The sequence below is a fragment of the Vigna unguiculata genome, chromosome 11 (assembly GCF_004118075.2).
Source record: "Vigna unguiculata cultivar IT97K-499-35 chromosome 11, ASM411807v1, whole genome shotgun sequence".
NCBI classification, from domain to species: domain Eukaryota; kingdom Viridiplantae; phylum Streptophyta; class Magnoliopsida; order Fabales; family Fabaceae; genus Vigna; species Vigna unguiculata.
Window position 1 is genome coordinate 20579048 of NC_040289.1, and position 22879 is coordinate 20601926.

The window sequence follows — 22879 nt, forward strand, 5'->3', positions numbered from 1 at the left end:
GAAGAACCTCTATACAGAAGCCTTGTCTTTTGGTCAAATCAAAAAAAAAGGTTCATGTCTATTTTATTTACAACACATAGTACAAATAGTAATTGATGTGATTTGTACATAAATAAAACATTATGATACTTGAATTTCTATTTGAATTTTCTATTTGCTTTAGTTGGATATCTTCTTTTATTCGATTTTTTGAATTGTTTATTTTACAATAGTCGATGATAGTCACAATAGAAATTTCAACGAACTTAGTCAATGAGCTATAATGAGTTATAAAGATCTATCTATAGATAAAAAATACACAAATAAGAAATATCATTTTATGTAAGGAGTATGTTGATTATATAAAAAGTAAGAGGCAACAATTTTTTTCGTTTACCATGGGGAAGGACACTATCGCCAACATAATAACCTATATACGAAATGTTGACATGAATAAAAAAGGAATGGTTCAATTACCTTTTACTAACATTACAGAAAAAACTGTAAAAATACTTTTACGAGAGGGTTTTGTTGAAAACATCAGAAAACATAGAGAAAACGACAAATATTTTTTAGTTTTAACTCTACGGTATCGAAGAAATAGAAAAGAATCATATAAAAGTTTTTTAAATTTAAAACGAATAAGTACACCTGGTCTACGAATATATTACAATTATCAACAAATCCCTCGAATTTTAGGAGGCATGGGGATTGTCATTCTTTCAACTTCTAGAGGTATAATGACAGATCGAGAGGCTCGATTAGAAAAAATCGGCGGCGAAGTTTTATGTTATATATGGTAATCTTTCTAATATCCGAATTCGATGAGAAACTTGTATCCATTTCATTTATGTAAAAAAAAAAAGAGAGATAAAACGCAAGTTTCTAATAGAACTTCATCCCTCATAGATAGAAATATATCTATTTTTTTTAGATAGATATATTTATTGATGAATGTAAGAAGGGATTTCACTGGAATTGTAAAAAAAAGGGAAATTCACGAAGATTTAATTACTAAATGAATAACTTATCCATAAATTATTTGCCCGGGGTTTAAGGTTTATATACAATTAATGCAAATTGGATTTTTATTTCTATTCTAGAATATGTTTCCAATACTTTTTCTGGACATACGATAAGAAAATAAAAAAGAGAAGTCACTCAATTGAATTAGGATGTTTTTTAATCTCAACTTTATTTTCTATTTTATTGAGAAAGCCACTAATAGACGTTCAAATAGACGTTCAAAATGTAAGGAACCTTTATTTTCTTCCACAATTTTGGATTAACTAATTAAGGAATGTAAAATATGAAAATAAACGCCTCGGTTCGTAAAATTTGTGAAAAATGTCGATTGATTCGAAGACGAGGACGAATTATAGTAATTTGTTTCAATCCAAAACATAAACAAAGACAAGGATAATATTTGAACAAACAGAAGCTTTCTAAAAAAATAGACTAGATAAAAAAGAGAGAAAATTATAAAATTATCTAGAATATATATTATTCTATGAAAATGAAAAATCCATTTTTTAAATATTATTGATATTTCAACTTTTAACTTTGATTTCAAAAATTGTATTTGATATTAATCAAAAGCAAATAAAAAGAATATAGAAAAAATCGAATATCAAATTCGAAAAGAATTGGAAAAGGATCCGTTTTTACATGAAATGGATATCTCCATACCCTAGATCTATCTTATTTTTTTTAATGAAATATTGTATTGAAATAATCGAATATGGCAAAATCTATACCTAAAAAAGGTTCACGTAAAAATGTACGTATTGGTTCGCATAATCATACTCGTAAAATACCAAAGGGAATTATTCATGTTCAAGCTAGTTTCAACAATACTATTGTGACTATTACAGATGTACGAGGTCGGGTGATTTCTTGGTCCTCCGCGGGTACTTGTGGATTCAAGGGTACACGAAGGGGAACACCTTTTGCCGCTCAAACTGCAGCAGGAAATGCTATTCGAACAATATCGGATCAAGGCATGCAACGAGCAGAAATCATGATAAAAGGGCCTGGCCTCAGAAGAGATGCAGCATTAAGAGCTATTCGTAGAAGTGGTATACTATTAAATTTTATACGAGATGTAACTCCTATGCCACATAATGGATGTAGGTCTCCTAAAAAAAGACGTGTATAAAACTAAAAATAAACATTAAAAATAGTTCAAGAGAAAAAATAAGTCAAGAGTTTTATCAAAATAATTACTATGGTTCAAGATAAATTAAGAGTCTCTACTCGGACACTACAATGGAAATGTGTTGAATCACGAATAGACAGTAAGCGTCTTTATTATGGATGCTTTATTCTGTCCCCACTTATGAAAGGTCAAGCCGATACAATAGGCATTGCAATCCGAAGAATTTTACTCGGAGAAATAGAGGGAACATGTATCACACGTGTAAAATCAGAGCAAATACCACATGAATATTCTACCATAATAGGTATTGAAGAATCAGTACATGAAATTTTCATGAATTTGAAAAAAATTGTATTGAAAATTAATATGTATGGAACACAGGACGCATGGATTTCTTTAAAGGTCCTGGATATATAACCGCTCAAGACATCATTTTACCACCCTCGGTGGAAATCGTTGATAATAGACAACATATAACCAACGTAACAGAACCTGTTAATTTGTGTATTGAATTAAAAATTGAGAGAAATCGTGGGTATCGTATAAAAACATTAAAAAACTTTCAAGACGGAAGTTATGATATAGATGCTAGATTCATGCCTGTTCGAAATGTAAATTATAGTATTCATTCTTATGTCAATGGGAATGAAAAACAAGAAATACTTTTTCTGGAGATATGGACAAACGGAAGGGGAGGTCCTGCGGAAAAATAGCTCGGCGCCAGGATGATAAAAAGCTTAACACCTCTCATTCTTATTACTTTTTCAATTTGAAAAAGTAATAAGAATGAAAAAGGAAAAGGTCGTCTTATTCAAAACCCCAATTATGAAATCCCTTATCTCCCACTTCACACCTCAGAACGCACCGTTCTTATAGAGCGAGAGACGCTTTCACATCTTCTTAGGCTGGGGAGAGGAAAGGTTCCCTTTTTTTAGGATACTCCAGGGAACAGATTTCCAGTGGAGATGACGGGGTGGGGCCTGTAGCTCAGAGGATTAGAGCACGTGGCTACGAACCACGGTGTCGGGGGTTCGAATCCCTCCTCGCCCACAACCGGCCAACAAAGGGAAGGATTTTTCCCTCTAGGGGTAGGAAAATCATGATCGGGCTAGTGGACCCAAAGCTATGGAACTTGTGAGTAGTTTGTAGAAATGGAATGGCCTTACTGTTTTATGTTTTATTAAATCAATTGAGTATGCCCTAATCTTTTAATCCCCATTTTTTTTTTACGCTTCCTCAGCCAGGTTTGGAATAGCGGAGCAAGTAAAGTATTATTAGCATAGCACAAAAAAGCGTTCCTCATCATTAATATGTTTGCTAGTGGTAATTGCTTCTCGGGAAAATTGATGAATGCATCAAAGATGCACTTGCTACTGCTAGTACCAGTATATCTAAGAATTCTTAATTGGTTGGTTTAAATAGCCCCGGACTGTCGAACAAATGAGTATCCCGAACCTACACCGGGGTATTGACGGCGATTCTCAAATATCGCAGAACAGAATGGGATACGATGAGATAGAATACAATAGAAACAAAGACAAGGGAAACGAGTTATCTACTCTTCTTAACGGTCAAAGCAAACCCTTTCATTCTGAATTACAGATTTCGGAATCAATTCAATCTCCCCAAGTAGGATTCGAACCTACGACCAGTCAGTTAACAGCCGACCGCTCTACCACTGAGCTACTGAGGAACAACGGGAAATTCGATCTCATAGAGTTCAATTCTCGTTCTCAACCCATGACCAATAGGAACTCGAAGTTTCCTTCGTAACTCGTCAAATTTCTTCACAGCGGCTCCCTTCCATGCCTCATTTCATAGGGAACCTCAAACTGGCTCTATTTCATTATATTACATCCATAAACTAATTCCATTCATTTAATATCCCTATCTTTGGTGTTATTGAGATAAGAGATGTCGTTTCTATTTCTAGTCTATCTATTTCTATAAATGGAAAATTATGCAAAATTGAAAATTGAAAAATCGTTATATAATAATCCAAAAATTGCAATAGAAAAGAAAAAGAGAGGTTTGAGATGATTTTTCAATCTTTTATACTGGAGAATCTAGTATTCTTATGCATGAAGATAATGAATTCGATAGTTGTGGTCGGACTCTATTATGGATTTATGACCACATTTTCCATAGGGCCCTCTTATCTCTTCCTTCTTCGAGCTAGACTTGTGGAAGAAGGAACCGAGAAGAAAATAGCAGCAACAACTGGGTTTATTACGGGACAACTCATAATGTTCATGTCTATCTATTATGCGCCTTTGCATTTAGCATTGGGTAGACCCCATACAATAACTGTCATAGCTATACCCTATCTTTTATTTCAGTTCTTCGGCAATAGTCAAAAAAACTTTTTGAATTATGGATACAAGAATCCAAATTCAATACGTAATTTTAGTATTCAAAGAAGATTCTTTCAGAATCTTCTTTTTCAATTTTTAAATCCCCTTTTCTTACCGAGTTCCATATTCATGAGATTCATCAATATTTATTTGTTTCAATGTAACAATAAAATTACTAGAAAGATTAATATATCTAGAATATACAATAATATATACGAAGCTATTCGCCCCCCCCCCCCCCCCACATATTTGATAGCTTCTCCTAGAAAAAAACTTGTAATACCTATTCCATTCGTAATTCCATCAATTCTTTTTTTATCAAAAAAAGAATTTAATTTCACTAATCTTCTGATACTAGCAATTAAAGATTTTTCATAAAAAAGATCTATATAACCATGATTATACGACCAATTATATATGATATTTTGAAAATGATCGGCAACATTTTTTTTAAGAAAACTTTTTTCAAATAAATTTAATAAATTCAAATTTTTTAAATAGGAATAAACCGATTTGTAAAAAAAAGACGCTAGAAATATTCCCCAAAAAGTGAAACTCAAAGAAAAAGTTGCGTTTGTGAAAAATTCATAATAATTCATAAAATTTTCTGAATCTTTATGTAAAAGGTCTATAAACGGAATTAACAATTTTGATAAAATATCCAAATGTATTCCATCTTGACTGAAAGAAATTCCTACAGCACCAACGAATAAAGTAAAGAGCGCTAAAATAAGCATAGAAAATCGCATAGTATTGTTAGATTCATTAGGATATAAACAAGCAGTTTTTTTAGTGCCAAAATGCATAATACCAAAAACAAGATGTTTTATATTTTTAATATTTTGATTAACGCGATGTAGATATCTCTTCCGGATAAAAAAAGAAGTTATTTCATTCTTTTTTATTTTTAGTAAAACTAAGAAAAAATTTTCGTTTTTTCTTTTAAGTTTTACTTGTTTCTTCCCCCATAAAGATATTGAATAGAATGAACTTTTTTTTTCCATTAAAATTCAAAAAATGAACGTTTAAATATCCCTCAAAAACAAGTAAATAAATTCGAAACATATAAAATGCAGTTAATCCTACTGCAGAACAAGCTATTATTGCAAAAATTGGTGAATACAACCAACTATCATTAAGAATCTCATCCTTAGACCAAAAACAGGCAAAGGGTGGAATACCGCAAAGAGAGAGTGTACCTACTAAAAAAAAAGTTTTTGTAATTGGTACATGTTTTGTTAAACCGCCCATAAAAACCATATTTTGACTTTTAGCTGGAGAATATCCGACAAGAGCTTCCATTGAATGAATAATGGATCCAGATCCTAAAAACAACAATGCTTTTGAATAAGCATGAGTAATCAAATGAAATAAAGCACCTCGATAAGATCCCATACCCAAAGCTAACATCATATAACCCAATTGAGACATTGTAGAATAGGCCAAATTTTTCTTAATATCTTTTTGAGCAATAGCTAAAGTAGCTCCTAATATTACTGTTATTATACCTATAAAAGCTATTGCGTTCATTATTTTGGGTAGCACTACGAAAAGAGGAAAAAGACGAGCCACAAGAAAAATTCCAGCGGCTACCATAGTAGTAGCATGTATAAGGGCAGAAATTGGAGTAGGTCCCTCCATAGCATCGGGTAGCCATACATGAAGAGGAAATTGGGCAGATTTTGCAACTGAGCCACAAAATAGCAAGAGGGCAAACAGAGTAAAAAAAAAATATTCATTTCATTTTTAGAAATCAAATTATTTATAATTTGAAACAAATGCCGAAATTCCAAACTACCCGTTATCCAATAAAGACCCAAAATTCCCAATAATAAACTAAAATCCCCTACACGATTCGTTACAAATGCTTTTTGACAAGCATTTGCCGCAATAGGGCGGGTGAACCAAAAGCCTATTAATAAATAAGAACACATTCCAATTAATTCCCAAAAAAAATAAATTTGTATCAAATTCGAACTAGTAACTAATCCCAACATTGAAATATTAAAAAGAGTAAGATAAGCAAAAAATCTCAAATATCCTTGATCATGAGACATATAATTATCACTATAAATAAGAACGAGAATGCCAACCGTAGTAATTAATATTGACATAATAGAAGTAAGTGAATCGATCAAGTACCCAAACTCTAAAGAAATATCATTATTTATGGTCCAAGACCATACATATTGAAAAAACAAACTATTCTTGATTTGATGAATAGACAAATCAAGCGAAAAAATCATAACTATAGTTAACAATAAGATAATAGGAAAAGCCCAAATACGGCGAATATTTTTCGTTGCAGTGGGAAAAAGTAGAAGTCCCACTCCTATTAACATCGGAACTGGGAATGGAATAAAAGGTATGATCCATGAATATTGATGTGTATATTCCATACAATAAAGAAAAAAAATTAGGATTCTAATGAATTTGGTTTCTTAGGTTTTTCTTTTATCTTTTTTGTAAAGTAAAGGAATGGTTTCGGTTAATAACAAAGAAAGATAGAATTTAATAAAATAGAATAATCGATTATTCATTATTCTGACTCTTTGGACAATATTTTTTGAACATTGGTTTAGTTCATTAAATTTAACTTAACTAATTAAGTTTTTATTACAATAAGAAATAGCGATTTTGGGAAAACTTTCTAAAAAGTATTATATTCTTATTATAAATATAATAAAAAAAATGGAAATTCAAATATATAAAATATATGTCTAATTAGAGATAAACTTAATTTTAATTTACCGCAAAATGTCTTTCACATAAAATTCTATAACAATAAAAAACTATACTAATTCTATGGCAGTTCCAAAAAAGCGCACGTCTATATCAAAAAAACTTATTCGGAACACTTTATGGAAAAAGAAGGGATATTTTACAGCATTAAAAGCTTTTTCATTAGGGCAATCTATTTTTACGGGGAATTCAAAAAGCTTTTTCTGTAACAAATATAAACGTTAGAATAATTTCAATTAACTGGATTCAACGACTCTTTTTTAAATACAAAAATATGAATATAAAATTGATAGAGAATATAAGATTCAGTTATGAATTTAGGATATTTACATTCTATATTATGATTTTTACATTCTATATTTAATAGATTCTAATAGAATTCTTTAAAATTATTTTATTGAATGTTTAGTAAACAAATATTGTGCTTTAATTGATTCTTTGAATCTCGACAATTGACTAAAATTGGGTTATTATGGTTTCGAGTCAGCCGCTATGGTGAAATTGGTAGACACGCTGCTCTTAGGAAGCAGTGCTAGAGCATCTCGGTTCGAGTCCGAGTAGCGGCATCTTATCTTCTAAAAAAAAGTTCCTATAAAGAATTATTATTTCTATTTTTTCATTCTATATGGTATTTTCCACTTTAGAGCATATATTAACTCATATATCCTTTTCGGTCGTATCTATTTTAATTTCAATTCATTTGATAACCTTATTATTAGGCAATGAAATCATAGGATTATACAATTTGTTCAAAAAAGGCATGATAATAACCTTTTTTTGTATCACAGGATTGTTAGTTACTCGTTGGATTTTTTCAGGCTATTTACCATTTAGTAATTTATATGAATCATTAATATTTCTTTCATGGACTTTTTCTATCTTTTATATGGTTCTTTGCTTCAAAAAACAAAAAAATGACTATTTCAATACAATAATAACACCAAGTATTCTTTTTACCCAAGGCTTTGCTACTTCGGGTCTTTTAACCGAAATGCATGAATCCTTAAAATTAGTGCCTGCTTTACAGTCCCATTGGTTAATGATGCACGTAAGTATGATGATATTGGGTTATACAACTCTTTTATGTGGATCATTAATATCAGTGGCTATTTTAGTCATTACATTTCAAGAACTCATACAAATTCTTGGTAAAAGCAAGACTTTGTTTTTTTTTAATGAATCCTTTTCTTTTGCTGAAATCAAATATATGAATATGAATGATAAAAAGAATATTTTACAACAAACTCCTTTTCTGTTTTATTCGTCTTATAGAAATTATTATAGATATCAATTTATTCAACAATTGGATCGTTGGGGTTACCGTACTATTAGTCTAGGTTTTATCTTTTTAACAATAGGTAATATATCTGGAGCAGTATGGGCTAATGAGGCATGGGGATCATATTGGAATTGGGATCCAAAGGAAACTTGGGCTTTTATTACTTGGACTATTTTCGCAATTTATTTACATACTAGAAAAAATAAAAAATTGGAATATAGAAATTCTTCAATAGTGGCCTCCATGGGCTTTCTTATAATTTGGATATGTTATTTAGGGATAAATCTTTTAGGAATAGGACTACATAGTTATGGTTCATTTACACCTAATTAATTCAAAAAAATTCACAAATATTGGGAACATTCTATAGAATAAGAAAAAAAACTCCCAATAAAATGATTAAGACCCCATTGAATCAAGTAATGTAATATTGATTCAAGGGGTTCTCACAAACAACAAAAATATTCAATTAGAATTCAATTTCATTTTTATGTAATTAAGAAAATACAAAAAGAAATCCATTTTTTTTTATTGTGCATCGGATTGATTTCTATTTTTTCTTTTTCATTTATTCCCAAAAACTATCTATAAAAAATGAGAGAGAATAGCTTCAACCTTGTCAGCCGAAATTGAAAAAATAAAATCTGGATAAATGCCAATACTTATTACGGGTATAAGGATAGAAATTGAAATAAATAATTCTCGTGGCCCCGAATCAAAAAAATAAGAATTTTGTTTATTAAAAAGCTTGTATCCATAAAACATTTGACGTAAGATAGATAATAAATAAATAGGAGTTAATATCATTCCAATTGTAGTTACAAAAGTTATGAGTATTTTTGTGATGAAAAGATATTTTTGATTGGTAATTATTCCCAATAATACTATAAATTCTGCAACAAAACCGCTCATGCCCGGTAATGCAAGAGAAGCCATCAATAAGGTAGTGAAAATCGTGAATATTTTTGGCATTGGGATAGCCATTCCACCCATTTCGTCGAGATAAAGAAGACGTAGTCTATCATAACTAGTTCCCGCCAAGAAAAAAAGGGCAGCACCAATAAATCCGTGAGAGATTATTTGTAAAATAGCCCCATTCAGCCCTGTCTCGCTTATAGAACCAATTCCTAAAATTAAGAAACCCATATGAGAGACCGAGGAATAAGCTATTCTTTTTTTTACATTGCGTTGACCAAGAGATGTTGAAGCTGCATAGATTATTTGAATGGAACCTAATAACATTAACCAGGGACAAAATATAGAATGAGCGCGAGATAATAATTCCATATTAATTCGAACCAACCCATATGCTCCCATTTTTAATAATATTCCGGCTAAAAGCATACAAGTGCTGTAATGCGCCTCTCCATGGGTATCAGGTAACCATGTATGTAAGGGTATAATTGGTGATTTGACAGCAAAAGCAATAAGAAATCCCATATAGAAGATTATTTCCAGTGCCACGGGATATGATTGATTAGTTAATGATTCAAAATTTAATGTTGGTTCATTAGAACTATAGAAACCCATACCCAGAATTCCCAGTAATAAAAAAACAGAACTTTCCGCAGTGTACAAAATAAACTTTGTAGCTGAATACAAACGTTTTTTTCCACCCCACATAGATAAAATTAGATAAACGGGAATTAATTTTAATTCCCACATGATGAAAAAAAGTAAAATGTCTTGAGAAGAAAATGTTCCTAGTTGATCACTATACATTGCTAACATTAGAAAATAGAATAATTTAGATTCTCGAGTAACCGGTTGAGCTGATAACGTAGCTAACGTAGTGATAAATCCCGTTAATAAAAGGGGTCCTAGAGAGAGTCCATCTATTCCAAATCTCCAGTAAAAGTCAAAAAAATGGATCCATTTATAATTTTCTGTCAATTGGATTAGTGGATCATCTAATTCGAAATGATAACAAAATACATAGGTTATTAGAAGGAGATCTATGAAACATATACAATAAGTATACCATTTAATTGTCTTATTTCCTTTATGGGGAAATAAGACAATTAAAGAACCTCCGACTATTGGCAAAACTACAACTGTTGTTAACCAAGGAAAATAATTCGTGATAAAAATAAGATATACTTAGACTACAAAAACCCGGGCTCAAAATATTTTTTTATTTTGAGCCCGGGTTTTTGCCAGTAAAAAAAGTACTTGTATGCGGTTCTTTTTGAAACGTATCAATAAGCTAGACCCATGCTTCGAGTTGTTTCATGCCATAAATAAACTCTAACACTTAAGAAATCCGTCGGACAGGCGGATTCACACCTCTTACAACCAACACAGTCCTCTGTTCTTGGGGCAGAAGCAATTTGTTTAGCTTTACATCCGTCCCAAGGTATCGTTTCTAATACATCTATTGGGCAGGCTCGTACACATTGAGTACATCCTATACATGTATCATAAATCTTTACTGAATGTGACATTGGAACATAATCCTTGAACATCAAAAATTCAACATTTTCAATCTAGTAAATTGGTAAACCAATTATATATATCTATATATGATATATATATATATATCTATATTATATACCAGATGAATCAATGATTTATAAGAATTTTGCTACTAAAAATATATTTATAGATTAATAACTAATAAGAGAATAGAACCAAGACACTTTGATTTCTTATCTTTGTTTTCGCAAACATGATTAAAAAGGATATATCATTTCTGCTAATTTGAATGGATTATATATCTGCTATTTTGAATGGATTATATAGTACACACTATTCAAAATTAGACTTTTTTTTATGAATAATACTATTTATTCAACAAATTTGATTGATTGATACGGGTTGATTTTCTATTACGATATATTGAGGAAACAATAGCTGGTCCGATAGCTGCTTCAGCGGCTGCAACAGCTATAACAAAAATTGAAAAAATATTTCCTTTTAGTTGTCGCCTATCAAAAAAATCAGAAAAGGTTACGAGATTTATATTAACTGCATTTAGTATAAGTTCAAGACACATAAGGGCTCTAACCATATTTCGGCTCGTGATCAATCCATAGATACCTATAGAAAATAAATAAGCACTCAAAACAAGTGTATGCTCGAATATCATTGACCAACTCCTTTTCAATTTTTCTTCATTTCGATATGAATATGAATTCAACGAATTTTATTGCCTAACATAATAAGTCTACAACAAAATCAAGTATTTGCAAAAAGATTTTATACTTTATAAATAAATATTCTTTTTCGTTAACATATAATTCAACAAAAAAGAAATGTAATAAATTCTAACAAAATGTAATTTATATTATTTTATTAGTTCGAAAACTTTCTTATTGGCGAGCCACAAAAATTGCACCTATTAAAGCAACTAAAAGAATTATTGAAATTAGTTCAAATGGAAGAAAAAAATCTGTTGATAAATGAATTCCAATTTGTTGACTAGTACTTATCAAATCTTGCTCTAAAATCTGATTGGGTCTTGTCGTCCAAATAATTTCGTGCCATGATGTCTCTAGAATAGTAGTTATTTGTGAAAGAAAGATACTGGTACAAACCATCAAAGTAATTCCATCCCCAACAGTCCAAACACGAAAATTTTGGTAATAGTCCGAACCATTCATAAACATCACAGCAAATATTATTAAAACATTTATAGCGCCCACGTAAATAAGTAGCTGTGAGGCAGCTACGAAATGGGAGTTTGATAAAATATAGAATAAAGATACACAAACAAGAACTAGTCCCAATGAAAAAGCAGAAAAAATCGGATTCGTAAAGAATACTACTCCTAGACTTCCTAATATGAGACCTGATCCAAGAAAGATTAAAATAAAATCATGTAGCGATTCGGACAAATCCATTATATGTAAAATAAAAGATAAATAGAAATTTCATGACCTTATTGATATGACCAGGAAAAAACTTGTTAAATACGAAAATTATCTGTGCATAGAAATTCACCAAATCCTAAGATAAGATATGTGAATTGTTATTAGGTACAGTTGTTATAGAATCAATGGAATTTCATTCTTTTCTTTATGCCAAAGAGTCATTTCAAAAAAATAGAATATCTTTTTTTTTATTCTATATATAGAGAAATTCAATTATTTTTGTGAAGAATTTTGAAATCATTTTATTTGAATTGTTCGAATTGTATAATCATCAATTACTGATACTGGTAAACGACCCAAAGCAATTAGATTATAATTCAATTCGTGGCGATCATAAGTTGAAAGTTCATATTCTTCGGTCATTGATAAACAATTTGTTGGACAATACTCAATACAGTTACCACAAAATATACAGATTCCAAAATCAATACTGTAATTAAGCAACCGTTTTTGTCGAATATCAGTTTCTAGTTTCCAATCAACAATGGGTAGATCTATAGGACAGACACGAACACATACTTCACAAGCAATGCATTTATCAAATTCAAAATGTATTCGACCGCGAAAACGTTCTGATGAGATTATTTTTTCATAAGGATATTGAATAGTTACGGGTAACCTATTTGCATGAGATAAGGTAATCATGAGACCTTGACCAATATATCTAGCAGCTCGTATTATTTGTTCACTATAATTTATGAATTCAGTTACCATAAGGAACATATCGTGAATAGCTCTGAATATTTTTTTTCTTTCTCTTGTTTAAAACAAGTTCTGAATTTTGAATATAGAAGGTCCACATTTTTTTTACAGTGAAAACAGTTGAGACGACGTTGTTAATAATAGATTACCAAGAGAAATGGGTAAAAGAAACTTCCACCCAAGATTTAATAATTGATCTATTTGTAGCCTAGGCAAAGTCCATCTTGTTGTGATAGAAACGAATATGAATAAATAAGTTTTAACTAGTGTAATAAAGATACCAATTATCGTTACAAAAACTCCGTATGTTTTATTTATTTGAAAAAAATTAGAAACGAAGATGTACGGAATAGAGAAATTTGAACCACCAAAATAAAGAACTGTTACAAATAAGGAAGAAACGAATAGGTTTAAATAGGAAGCAACATAAAATAAACCAAATTTGATACCGGAATATTCGGTTTGATAACCCGTTATTAGTTCTTCTTCCGCTTCTGGTAAATCAAAAGGTAATCTTTCACATTCTGCTAGGGAAGAGATTAGAAAAACGAAGAAACCCATAGGTTGTCGCCACAAATTCCATCCCCAAAAACCATATTTGGATTGTGCATCAACTATATCAACTGTACTTAAACTGTTAGATAATCCTAGTCGGTGATGACATTACTGTTACCATCTCTATTACAGAACCGTACATGAGATTTTCATCTCATACGGCTCCTTTAAAGCCTTAAAAAAATATAAGAACCCGGCCGATTATTTCTCCCTTGATATATCCCTAAGATAGATAAGATTCTATTTTCTCGGACGGTTCTAAATTAGACCCATGGAATTCTGTCTGTTCTAAAAAAAATTTTTAAATGAATACACACTTATTTAAAAAATAAAAACATTTGCACATTTATTGAATTTCTTTAGATAAATAAAAAATACAAAAGGTACTTCTGAATTGATCTCATCCTTTAAAAAATTCAAATTAAATTTGTTGAGTAATAACTTAATTTCATTTTTGCATAAAATACTCTTTTAAAATTATCAAGAACTCCCACATCATTTTCGATTCCGAAAAATAATTAGATGTTCTTTTCTTAAATTATGATTATCTCCATAAATATGGAGTATATAAGACAAAAAAGAAAAAGGAGATCACTTTTACCTCTTATCTTATTCCTTTTTGTGCAAGCAAAAGGGGACTTCAAAAAATTAAAGGATTATTTCGTTCCTGATAGTTATTTATTCAATCAATGGATGGAAGTATACTCTAGATCGGAATTGGGGGGAGTACTGCCTTATTTTTTCTACCAACTTCAAGTCCCCATTAGTATTCTTTTTATATTATACATAAATTGGATAATTTAAAAAAGAAATATACGTTACTAATCTTTTGTGTATTTTGGTGTTTCTAGCCATCCATTAATTTTTTTTATTATATTAATGCCTTTTTTTAATTTTGTTAATATATGTATGCTAATTCATACAAATGATATTGAAAATTTGAAAAAGGTTGGTCTTTTGCGTCCGCTTCAAGACAGGATTACTAATCAACAAATCTTGGGAAAAACAACCACTTCTATACATAGAATATAATATATAGAATCTAATTCTAGAATTTCATTGATTTTTTCCCTCATGGGTACTCGGTGTTGTATTAATTACAATCCTTTGTTAGCACAAAGACAATTTGGGTATCCTATGAAAGGATCGCCAACACCTGCATCTCTCGCCACATTGCGAATTTATTATGAGGAGGGGACTTTTGCTAAAGTGCTTCATCAAATTAGGGACGCTTGGGGCAATATTGTTCGCGCAGAGGGGGACCCAAGATCATGGACTGTTCATGAGAGAATTCCTTACGACCAATGGCTCGCAGCACGGGTTAAGGCAGTTAAGTTCCCATTCAAATTGATTTCTCCAGACTTGAATGGTGAAAATAGGTTGTTGAATGCTGAGATTCAACAAGTAAAGTTGCTAAGGGCAGAACTAGAGAGGACGAAACAGGAAAATATCACGTTGACCAATAACCTTCAAAACCTGCAACAAAATTATGCAAACCTCAGACATGATAAGATGGAAAGCGAGTGGGCACATGAAGAGTTGATAAGAAAGCAGAAACAAGACCTAACATCAGTTAATGCATACCTGAGGTGGAAATCCATGGAGTGCGGTATAATAGAGATATCAAAGCGTGTTAGAAAAGACTTGTGTGATGAATTCAAGAGGGACAAGCAAGAAGCACTGGAAAAGTTGCGGGACATACAGATCAAACTTGATAATGCCGAGCAGCAGGTGGAAGAAGCAGTGGCGAAACTAGAGAAGGAACATGTTCATCATGCAGAATTAGAACAAAGACATCAAGAATTGATGATTCAAATGAATGAATATGTCGTGGAACAAGGACGAATTACAAAGCACTGGAAGATATGTTTCTCGCAGCTAGCCTCCCTCGCTAATGGAGCCATTGAAAATGTCCCTAAGTTATTAGCTGATGCTGAGTCTGCAATGCTGATTTTTAACCCACCTAAGGGGATTGAAGCTTTCCTCAACCACTGTAAGAAACTGATGGCGAAAATGAAGAATGTGATGGCTAGGGCTCAAGATAATTAATCATGACTTCTTGTGTTTCAAACATTGTGGACTTAAATGTTATGGATGTTTTATTGTATGGATCACATTGTTGATTCTGTTTTGTGCTAGTTTCCATTATGCTTGTGACGGTGTTTTCAACCCTTTATAATTTCTAACTAGAATTAGTTGCATTATGTCATCTTTTCTCTTTCTTTTCATTTCCTTTTTGTTCTTTCTTTATCCATTTCACTCAATAAAATTCAACTAAAATAAAAGAAAAATACGGCTAAATTTCCAAGGCACCCTACAGGATGCGACCCTATCGCAAAATCATGGAAAACCAAGGAGAAACCTAAGAAATGATGAAGGCCGATATCCAAAAATTGAAGAGTCAGATGAGTCAAATCTTGGAGGCCTTGAATGCCATGCAAAACCCTGGAGAGACATGCACACCACAACAACAACACAGGGTTCAGGAAAACCAAACTTGTCCTCCATCTAGCCTCCCTTCAAATTACACTCCAACCCCCGGAATGGACTCGAGGAAAGTTTACATTCAAAATGCCGAAAACAATGTGGTTGATGAAGAAAATAAGCTTGAAGCTGCTACTTTCACATGTTCTAGGGAAACCACTCCTCCAGATATCGTGAACATAATAGAGGCAAAGCAACACGAGGTGAAGTCTGTCGCTGCACCTGGGGACGTTAAGGACGAAGAGAGTAAATTAGAAATGCTTGAGAAGAGGTTGAAAGCCATAGAAGGGGAAAGGAATTTTGCATTCAGTGATGCTGTTGGACTATGCTTGGTCCAAGACATGGTGATACCCCTAAAGTTCAAGTTGCCTGAGTTTGAGAAGTATGAAGGGAACACTTGTCCAAAGAACCATATAACCATGTTTTGTCGGAAAATGATTGTCTATGCTTATGATGAAAAACTACTAATTCATTTCTTCCAGGAAAGCTTAACTGGCATCGCTCTGAATTGGTATACGCTTTTGGAACCAACTCATATTCGTTCATGGAAAGATCTGGCTGATGCTTTCTTGAGGCAATATGGATACAATAGTGATGAAACGCCTAATAGGTTACATCTGTAAAATATGGCGAAGAAAGAGTTCGAGGCGTTCAAGAGTATGCTCGAAGGTGGAGAGAGATTGTTGCTCAAGTAGTGCCACCTTTGCCCAATAAAGAGATGACAACTATGTTTATAAGCACTCTAGAATCGCCCTTCTATGAGCGTATGGTAAGTAATGTTTCCTCAAGCTTTGCAGACTTGGTGATAATTGGAGAAAGAATTGAAATTGGTGTGAAGATAGGTAAGATCGCACATGCTTCTACCATGGTAGCAAGTGTGAATGAGTCTAGTTCTAAACCTGGGAAGAGGATAGTTGGAAAAGCTCAATCACGTTCCACCGCTCAAATACCTTTGACATACCCTCATTCGGGAGCCTTTCCAAGACAAAATTTGAGACCTGACCCTAACTCAACTTCCCACCAAACCATTGGACATGGAAATGTTAATCAAGACAATAGGCTTGTGAGTTTCAGTCCTATCCCTATGACCTATGCAAATTGCTCCCAAGTCTTCTCCAAAGAGGTTTGGCCTCTATTTGCCCGATAAAGCCTGTAAAGCCCCCGTATCCCAAAACTTATGACGCAGATGCAAGATGTGATTATCATGGAGGGGCTATTGGTCATTCAACCGAAAATTGTTGGGGACTCAAGCGTAAAGTGCAATCCTTGATTGATTCAGGACAGTTAAAGTTTGAATGAAATCAACTCACCATTGAGGCAAGGTATGGCAACGCCTTTGCAAATGCTATGAAGAAATGAAGTAGGCTCTAGGACCACATAAGAAAGCATAATTCATTGTAACAGTGAAATTGATGTTGTTTTGTTTGCTTGCTATGAGGACTTTGCTCATTAATGACACGATTTCATCCATGAACTTCACTACGTTTAGTCATCACGGGGTTTCTCCTAGTTTAACTTGAAAACAAGTCCTAAATGGGTGTCGTGGAAAAGAATGAAAGATGAAATTAATGAAGAAAAGTAATGACAAAAATGCAGGTCAAAAGCAACGCGTTCTGAGTCATTTGGTTTTCTTGCAAATCGTCAAATTCAAGTCTTTGAAAAAAAAAACAAAACAAAAAGAAGAAGAGGAAAATGAATAATCAAAAAGAAGAAAAGAATAATGGGGTATCATGCTTTTTGGAAGTCAAATGTTTTAATCAGGAACTACTTAGTGTTTTCTTTTGAAATATTTGTGCACCTATTGCTTGAAATCCTTTACCCTTCACTTTTCCAAAATAAAAGGATATGCTGTAACATAATTTCTATTGTCCACATTAATAAACCCAAACCTTCATATTGGGGCAAATTTGCCAAGGTTATCCTCGCTTGTACTACTGGGGTGATCTCTTAATCCATTGGGACAAATCAAATAATTTTGCTAGATTGAAAACCCAAGAAGGCAATCAGACAAAAAAAAGAAGAAAAAGAAACACAATAAAAAAAACAAAAACAAAAAAAAGGAGGCGATTTGTGTTAAGGCCATCGAGTTTTGTCGTAGAGTTAATCTTTTGAAAATAAAGTAATTTGAATTTGAAATGATGTGTGGCCATCTTTCTATATTCGTAAAAGTAAAAATTATCCCTTGCTACCCCCATTGAGCCAAAAATAAGTCTTTGATCAAGAATGTTCTCTAATAGGGGCTATCATTACAGTAAAGGTCAGCTTAAAACACACGTAGAAAGCATTCAGTAATCAAATGAAGGAGTTGTCAAGGAAGAATAAAAAAAAAAGAGAAGAGGGAAATCACCAGTGATGACAAATGAAAAATGGAAACAAAATCTGAGAAAAGTGCAGCGTTCAAAAAGTTGACAAATAAGTCATGCAATACCTATATGATAACCTGGGTTTCAAAAGTGATAACTGATAAACATTCATTTGGATCTTTATGTTCTTTCTTTCAAAACCTTTCAACCCACAGTTATGTTACAAGCCAGATAAAAGTCCACACTGATTGAAAAATGATTGCTCTAATTTTCTGAAAGCTTAATTCTCTGATAAGGCGACATGGCTGACAATGCAGTCGTAAATTGAGTGAATGAAAAAATGCAATAGTGAAAAAGAATGAAAAAATGATGATGTCTCAGGAAGAAGAGAACTCCTAACCATCTAGCCAAAAGCAAGCAAAGGGGAAATGAACCAACTAGGGCAATCCTTTTCATCCAATCCTTTTCAATCAATCCTTTCTATTTCCACTACCTCTTTTGAAACAACACCCTTGTTCATTCAAATTCTCCTCCATGCACTAAAACTAGGGCAATTTTGTGGGTCTCACATAAATTTCTCACCCCAACGCTCATGAATCCCCATATTTGAAAACAAAACCCCTTGTTCAATCAAAATTCTTCTATGAATACCAAAGCTGGGGCAACTTTTCGAGTTTCAAGTGAATTTCTCACCATAACACTATTTGATCCATATCCTTATATCCCTCTTCCCATATACCAAAACTGGGGCAATTTTTGGGTTTCTTGTGTTTTTCACCCTAACATTCACAAATTATATCTCCTTTTAAGAATGTAAGAGGAATGATGTGCCCACATGGTTATCCCAGTCTCCTTAAAATCCTCCCAAACATCCCTCACTTTTCAATGAACCCGAGCAAGCGTGCAAGCATTTTTCGAAAGAGAAAGTCAAGTTAACATTTTGAGCATTACACCTTGATAAGCATGACATTCCTCAATTTCATAAAATATTAAAAATAAATATGAATTTGATGATTATAAATGAAACAATTGACACAGACATGCATAAAAAGAACAAAAGACAAGACACATTCAACTTTTTTTCACCAAGCATGAGGCTTTTCATATCAGGGTTTCGACACCCTCATTCTAGCATTAAGGTTTTGACACCTAGTGGCAAGAAATTGAAAAACCTCTTTTTCATAACATGTGTTGACATCAATCCATCAAGACAAAATCATCAGATTGAGGCCCTCTTCATTCATATGAATGGTTATCAAATTCTTCCCTTTCAAAATTCAAAAAGATCAACATACATTAAGGTTTCCTCCTTCAAGCTACAAAGTTCTTATCAATCAGGTTTCTCTTGCATATCAGGGTTATGACACCTTGATCCCTGCACTAAGGTTTCGACACCTTGTTTCTCTTGCATATCGGGGTTACAACACCTTGTTTCTCTTGCATATCGGGGTTACGACACCCTGATCCCTGTACCAAGGTTTCGACACCTTGTTTCCCTTGCATATCGGGGTTACGACACCCTGATCCCTGCACCAAGGTTACGACACCTTGTTTCTCTTGCATATCGGGGTTACGGCACCCTGATCCCTGCACCAAGGTTACGACACCTTGTTTCTCTTGCATATCGGGGTTATGACACCCTGATCCCTGCACCAAGGTTTCGACACCTTGTTTCTCTTACATACCGGGGTTACGACACCCTGATCCCTGCACCAAGGTTTTGAAACCTTATTTTCTCTTGCATATCAGGGTTACGACACCTTGATCTCTGCACTAAGGTTTTGACATCTTGTTTCTCCTGCATATTAGGGTTACGACACTCTGATCCCTGCACCAAGGTTTTGACATCTTGTTTCTCCTGCATATTAGGGTTACGACACTCTGATCCCTGCACCAAGGTTTCGACACCTTGTCCACCACTTCTAAGTCAGGGTTATGACACCCTGCCAAGGTTATGACACCTTATCCCTATCCTCTTTTCTTCATGACCCTCTCCTTTGGAATGATCTCATTCACGGTTAAAAAAAATCTCAAAAAAGAGGCAAAATCTAAAAAATATTTTCAAAAAAATAAATATTTTAAAATTCAAAATAAATAAATAAAAAATTCAAAGTTTGTCTAACATCACAACCCTCTCTAATAGAATGGTTAGTGATTTCTCTCTCCCCTTTTGGATAAGACCTTTTCTTAGGAATGGTTGAGTCCATTTCACTTTCCAGATCCTGACCTTCTTCCCTGTCAAAATCCGAACGAAATTAGTGTTTCTTTCTTTACTCATTTTTTACTATGATATTACGAAAAGTCAATTTTCATATTATCGGTAAAATCTAAGTAAAGAGGGGCAACTGTCAACACCCAATTTTGTCCGGATTGTTTTTTTATTTACCTTATTATTATTATTATTATTATTATTATTATTATTATTATCTTATTTTACTTTAATTTTATTATGTCTCTTTATCTTTCTTTTTTTATTTTTTTCTTTTTTTCTTTGTTTTCAATTTTATTCATATTTATTTTATTTTATTTTATTTTTTGCTTTTACTATTTATTACTTTTAAAAACAAAAAGAAGGAAAAAGGAAAACAGATTAAAAAAGGCGAAAGGAAAGAAAAAGAAAAAAACAGATTTGAGAAAAAAAATAAAGAAAAAAAGGGGGTGTGGAGCATTCAATTTTCTGCACATGGTATATTAGCTATTTCCTCATTTGGTGCCCTGGCGCGTACATTGGCTGAACTAATGCAAAAGGAAACTGTGCATGGTGACTAACAAGAGATGAATGGATTGATTGAAACAGCTCTGCTGGAGATAGAACAGTGCGAAGAAGCAATCGCCACTTCCCACTTTTGTAAATCTCTCCATGAACAAGAGGAGGATCTCATAAATAAAAGAGGAAAAAGATAAAAGGGGAACGAAAAAAAAAATGGGGAACTTGCGATAAATTCACAACAGGAAGAGAGAAAAAAGGAGAGAATTCATATCCAATTCATATCCAATTCATATTCACAATTCACATTCGGAGCAACAAAGTAAAAAAGGAGAGGAGAAGCAAGAAGAACAAGAGAACCAGGAGCAGCTTCAAGAGGTAAAATTTATGCATTGAGTACTTGCACAAGAATGACATGGTATGTTGGATTTGTTGTATTTTGTTCTCAGATAAATGTGGTATGAATATGATATGATGTAGTGCATTATCTCACTGCTTATTTTGTTCATGACCCCAAACTGGGTCATGCTATGCTCTGTTGCTTGCAGTTATTTGAGTGACGAAAAAGAGCATGTTTAAACTCAAACTGATCCCACGATTCTCGTTCCTTTCTATACCCTTCAAGGTCTCATGCTTACACTCCTTTCTCTTTTACCTGTGCTCGCAAGACCCAACCTGTGCATGCATAATCCAATCCAGTTCAACCCAAAGCCCAACCATTATCTCATTTCATTCTCTTTTAACATTAAGACTCTGTTTCAACCTACATTTAGAAGTCCACATACACACACATCACCATTATTTTCTTTGCTTCACCATTTTTCAAAGACTCATCACCCATCCATCACTATCACGCTCCCTTCATCTTAATCATCCACCTGCATAAAAATACAAAACAAAACCCATTATCTCTCATCTCATTTTCAATCATCTCCTTCGCACCACTACTCACGCCATTTTCCAGCTTCAGAACCATTAAACTTTCATAGCACTATCATTCCAAACCAATCCTAGGGATAACGCCACCGGCGAGTCAAACTTTCACCGCGTTGACGTGCGTCGTGTGCAAGCTGGTGCTAAGGTTGATCGGCGTTGTCGGCAATGCCTCTTGGCGCTAAACCGGAAGCCATTCGAGTCCTGCCTAAGAAGAGAGTGAGCGAAGGTCAAATATGCCTGTCATCGAGGTCTGTGGTGGGCGTCACTGTCGTCGACGGTGTCTTTGACTGGTTACGGCGGGTTGACGGTCTTGGTCGTGGCAGCCACGTGATTGGGTATTAGAGTGAGTCATGTCAAGTCGGAGATCGAGCAGAGGAGTGTGGTCGCGCTCAGTGGCGAACCCATCGGCGATGGCTCGCCCAAGAAGGAAAAGTAGCAACGCCATCGGCTCCAGGCGTCGCCTGTGAGGGTAAGCGGCGATGGCGATGTGGTTGTCACGTCTCGGTCCAGATTTCGTAGGAAGAGAAGACGTTGTGGACATTGGTATAGAGTGCCTCACACGAGGTGAATCGAACGACGGTGTCGTCACTGGCAAGGTACGCGACGCTGGTCGGCATCATCGTCGTCATCGATCCAGGTTGTGCAGACGCGTGTTTCAGGGGTTGGAGTTGTGGTGGTGTCGAGAAGAAGAGGCTATCGTGCGTGCATGAAGGAGAGTTTTACCCTTAATTAGGGTTTCGTTTTTTTCCTTTTAGAGAATAAAAGAAAGTGGCCTGCCATCTCATTTACTTCGCACACCTCTGCCCAT

The 22879-nt window shown here is 33.6% G+C and overlaps 3 non-coding genes and 1 pseudogene across 3 annotated transcripts; 2 read left to right on the top strand and 2 right to left on the bottom strand.

The window, feature by feature from the left end:
• The first annotated feature begins 3113 nt into the window (after window positions 1–3113).
• Window positions 3114–3187, top strand: TRNAR-ACG. The gene has a single exon. It is a non-coding gene; the product is annotated as a tRNA-Arg (tRNA).
• A 571-nt stretch (window positions 3188–3758) lies between these two features.
• On the bottom strand, window positions 3759–3830 carry TRNAN-GUU. Its single transcript has one exon. It is a non-coding gene; the product is annotated as a tRNA-Asn (tRNA).
• Window positions 3831–5527: 1697 nt separating this feature from the next.
• Window positions 5528–6283, bottom strand: LOC114168786 (annotated as a pseudogene).
• A 1436-nt stretch (window positions 6284–7719) lies between these two features.
• Window positions 7720–7799, top strand: TRNAL-UAG. Its single transcript has one exon. It is a non-coding gene; the product is annotated as a tRNA-Leu (tRNA).
• Window positions 7800–22879: the final 15080 nt, after the last annotated feature.